At 41.6% G+C, this 5,000-nt stretch overlaps 1 protein-coding gene across 1 annotated transcript in view; it reads left to right on the top strand.

Moving 5' to 3' along the window:
- Window positions 1–5,000, top strand: part of LOC137993672 (short transient receptor potential channel 4-like) — a 43,180-nt gene that overhangs the window by 7,842 nt on the left and 30,338 nt on the right. The gene's annotated exons all lie outside the window — the stretch shown is intronic.

Here is a 5,000-nt window from a genome sequence, read left to right as displayed (position 1 = left end):
AATACAGACAGAAACATCTTGCTAAAGCTCAGAACAGACCTGGGTCGAGTACACATGGTTAAGTCAGTTTTACCAATTCCAAATCCCCCCGACCAAATATGCACTCGCGGAAAGGAGAAACCTTATTCCGAAACTACCTCACATCAAGGTCACAAACAAGATGAATGGGAGCCACCAGTTGACTTGAGTCAGCTAGAAGAAAATGAACAATTTATTGTCCGCGAAATGCTACGACAAGAAGCTGGTGCCTTTGCCAGAACCGACGATGATGTTGGGTGTGTTGAAAATTTGGAGCTTGAAATCCAGCTAAAGGACAATGAGCCAGTACAGAAGAACTATATCTCCATCCCCAAGCCACTCTATGGGGAAGTGAAAGAGTACTTGGAAGACCTGATTAATCGAAACTGGATCTGCAAGTCCCGTTCGGCGTACTCTTCACCCATGGTCTGTGTTCGAAAAAAAGATAGGAGCCTGCGACTGTGTATCGATTATCGAGAATTGAACAAGAAAACATATCCAGAAAGGCAGCCGATTCCCCGAATACAAGATATCTTAAATGGTCTGGACGGCAACAAATGGTTTACAGTTCTGAACCAAGGGAAAGCCTACCACCAAGGCTTCATTGCAGAAGAAAGTCGCCCTCTCACTGCATTTGTGACCCCCTGGGGATTGTATCAGTGGAACAGAATACCGTTTGGGCTTATGAATGCACCGGCGGTCTTCCAAAGGTGTATAAATAAATGTCTAGACGGCTTACGTGACAACATCTGCATTCCCTACCTGGATGATGTCTTGGTGTATAGTAAGACCTTTGATGAACACGTTCAGGATGTCCGACAAGTTCTGCGTCGACTACAGGAGCATGGTATAAAGGTAAAGTCATCAAAGTGCAAGTTCTTCCAACGACAATTTAGATATTTGGGGCGGGTTGTTTCTGGCGATGGCTACTCTCTAGACTCAGCGGACACGGCCGCTGTACATAACTTAGCGAAACAGAAACCAGCAACAGTGGGTGATGTACGTAAATTGCTGGGGTTCTTGAGCTATTACAGACAATACATCCAGGATTTCTCACGCATAGCTAAGCCCCTGTATGATCTCATGGTTGGCCCGGATCCATTGGATAGTAATTATTTTAATTAGGGTAACATGGACAGAGGAACGTCAGAAGAGGCTTGAAATGCTTATCCATCGACTGACTTCTCCTCCAGTGATGGCATTTCCCGCCTTTACAAAATCATTTGTGCTTCATACAGACGCCTCCCAAGAGGGACTTGGAGCTGTATTGTATCAAGAACAGGATGGAAACTTGAGAGTTTTAGGTTATGCCTCTAGGACACTAACTCCATCAGAGAAAAACTATCACATGCACGAGGGAAAATTGAAGTTCCTTGCCCTCAAATGGGCGGTAACTGAGAAGTTTCGTGATTACTTGTACTACTTCACCTCCTTCACTGTCTACACCGACAACAATCCACTTACTTACGTGCTATCGTCAGCCAAGTGGTCCGCGGTGAGGCATCGGTGGGTTGCAGAACTGGCAGATTTTAATTTTAATAAAGTATCGGCCTGGTAAATCTAACATTGACGCGGATGTACTATCCCGCCTGCCACTAGACCCCAGTGAATACATGTAAGCCTGTACTGCAGAAATGGAAAGGGATGCAATCTTTGCAACAAAAAAAGCAGTAATCCATCAGAAAGAAGAAGCTACACCCTGGGTGGCAGCAGTCTCAGCAAGTGTTGGCATTGTGCACGCAGAACCGGCCGTTACAGATTTAGTGTTCCGACAACTTACTTCAGAAGAAATACAAAGAGCTCAGCGGGAAGACCCCGATATCTCACGCATCTTAGTATACAAGAAACGGGGATATCCACCATCAGGAGGAGAACGAAAGAACGAGACTCGTACAACATCTTCCACGGTTTTTTACCACCATCTTGTCTGAGGATGGGGGGGGGGGCGGGGGGGGAAAGGCAAAACTTACAGTAAATGTATGGGATTTTGGCCGAGTTTGAACCGCTGCAGCGCCGCTAAAAAGAGACAGATTTCCAACTTTTGCCGCTACTTTAAATAGTTTTATTGATGTCATTCATTCAACGAAAAATAAGGCCATTAAGCAAGGTATGACATCTGTAAATTCGAATAATAAATTTTCTCATGTTGCTTCTATTTTCGCGTCAAGTTGCCGTGATGATTTTAGAAGGGTTTGTATGGAATCTTAAAAATTCATTTTTGGTCGTTGTAGCCTGAATCTGTTCTTTCATGAAAATAGCTAGGATAAATGTCTTTTAGAAGACACTATCACTGTGGAAAGCTGTCTCTTTTAGCGGCGCTACAGCCGTTCAAAGTCGGCCAAAATCCCATAAATTTACTATAAATTTTGCTGTGGTTGCCCCCCAATCAAGATGGCGCCAAAACCGTGAAAGGGTCTATTGTCAACTGAGATACGCTATCTTCCAGGAGATTCAAGTTATCTTTGCGCAATATGTAGGTCTAAGAGAACTCGATATTGTTTTGGTTCTGTATATCATTATAGTGCAATGGTAGATGTCTTAGGTAAATAGCCCCTTGAGAAGACATGTGCTTACTTGTAAAATACTAAATCCCAGAAAGATTGAAGAAAATAAACCGGAATCGAGAAATATTAATTTGGCTTCGAGGCTGACATTTTGATCATTTTTAAGTTCCGTTACAACTTCATTTCTACGACAAGTTTGAGCGTGCACTCTGAGCCTCTGACAGCTTTGTACGACACAAGTTCACTGAAGTTATCCCTATCGGGCAGGGTTAGTATCTGGATGGGTGACCTAAAAAAAAAAACAACTTTGAAACAAATATTGGACAAAAAATTCTGATTTAACGCTCAAAAATGCGTACTGAGCAAGGTACAGATTTTGTTAGCCTGCTTTATGCGAAACAAATATTGATGCAAAAGTAAATAAATATAGATACACAGTTTTTAGGAAGACCAGAAGAAGTTTTCAGGAAGTGTCGATCGAGAATAAAATATTTTGCCATCAGCAACAAAATTTGCGAAATGAAAACAACTCAAATTTTGAACCGAGAATATGAAAAGTTACTATGCATCAACGAAAGACATTTTGTGAGATTTTTGACACGTTCAATATTTTTATTGTACATCAAATTCAGCGGGAGCCGTTTTCAAGTTACTTTTCATGTTTACTCGCGAAACAAAGGATACATCTGTGTCAAAATGATGGCAAGACACCGGGTTTTTGTTTTGTTAGTTTGGTTTTTTTTCTTTCAACACAAAGATCACAATCGCCCATCTCTTGAGGTTGACCATTGTTTCTGCAAAGTCCAAAATTTACTCTCCTAGACGAGGTTATTTATCACCTGGTCATTCCATCGGTTTGGAAATAGCAGCTGCTTTATTACTCATTAGCGTCACAAATTCTTGCCAATTTTGGAGCTCATTTTGTTGAAACTCAAGCACGCTTTCAACAGACCTGGTTATGTTAATGAGTTATGCACGCGCTGCCGGTCTATTGTCACCACGGACTTACACTCTTACACTCTTACAATCCGGTGACATAGAGTGTAGTGCACTTACAGTGCACTACCACAAAAACGGATATTTTCTCTTCTCTTATTTGAGTTAACTGTTACTGCTAAGAGATTTAAATCAAAAGAAAATAAAGGTAGAAGAGAGGGCATCCCCCATACATGCCCTTTTCCATAGGTTATATGTCTTATTATATTTTTAGATCGAGTCCCACGCTGTACAGATCTCAAGGGGATTCTGCAAAAGCCAATCACATGGCGGGAATGTGTTCCGCGTGGAGACACGCGTCCTTCGCGAAGTGACGCGAAACAAAATGGCGGAAGATGCGGAAAGGAAAATTGCTGTTCGTTTTGTTGACGAAAACGACTACAAGAATATTTCGACCAAAACGCTGTTTGCAAAACAAGAAATTTAACAGAATCGCCTTTACTGGCTTGTTTTAAAGCAAAGAGAACGTCGTCGTTAAATGTGAATTCGCGTTTTTGTAATCGCTGCGCGACTATTCCAAGAATTTTATGAAGAACGTTAGCACTTGAGGAGATGGAACAAGTTCAGTCTTTGCAACTGTTTAAGTTGCTTCCAGCCACTAAATTCGATTATCACCTTCAGTTTGAATCAACCCCCATATATATGGCGTTGAGTTAAGGAATCGAATCCTGGCCACATTGGTAGGGGGCGGGTGCTCTCATCATTTCGCCAACCCTACGCCAACGTTTGAAAACACTGAATTTTAGGGAACCGGCATGGCGCGATGGTTAAAGCGGTAGATTTGGTCGAATCCAATTCTTCAGGATTCAAAATAATCTCGTTTTGACCAATAAATGGATCTGCGATTTAGTCTTCGGTGATCCCGAACGCAACTCGTGCCTCCTTGTCGTTAGGTTCCCCAGCGTTGGCATCCACTGCCCTGTAATCCATCAGCATATAAGCGCACTGCAGATAAAGGCGCATGCGCTTATATCCGCATATAGGCATAGGCGCATGCGCCCTTTAACGGTCAAAATATGCGAGTTTAACAGATAGACTTGAACAGAATACTTCTTTTATGGTACAAATTTAATTATAATCATAGTTATTGTCTTTGGTTTATTCGTCTGAGCTACTCTTTTATCACACATTCAGCCTGAATTGCTCTTGATCTTGGTCCTTTAACACTTGCATTTATGTTTACAATACCGTTGGTATTTTGCACTCTTAAAAAGGATGCGATGACGAGAATCGGGTGCGCCTATAATAGAAATTTTATAGGCGCATGCACATATGTAACGTCAATTTGAGTGCCTATAAAACGTCTAAAATTGCATAAAACACGTTTATAGGCACTGCGCTTATATTCGATGGAATAGGGTAGTATTAATGGAAAGTGGCTCTAAGGACTGAGAAAATTGTAACTATGCTTGGATTAACGCATTTATGATTAATTTGAATTGTGACTTTCTATACACGGCAACATAATCCAAAAGTTCAGTT

This window comes from Montipora foliosa, chromosome 2 (assembly GCF_036669935.1).
Source record: "Montipora foliosa isolate CH-2021 chromosome 2, ASM3666993v2, whole genome shotgun sequence".
In the NCBI taxonomy this organism is placed as follows: Eukaryota; Metazoa; Cnidaria; class Anthozoa; order Scleractinia; family Acroporidae; genus Montipora; species Montipora foliosa.
This window is presented reverse-complemented; position numbering and strand designations above follow the sequence as displayed.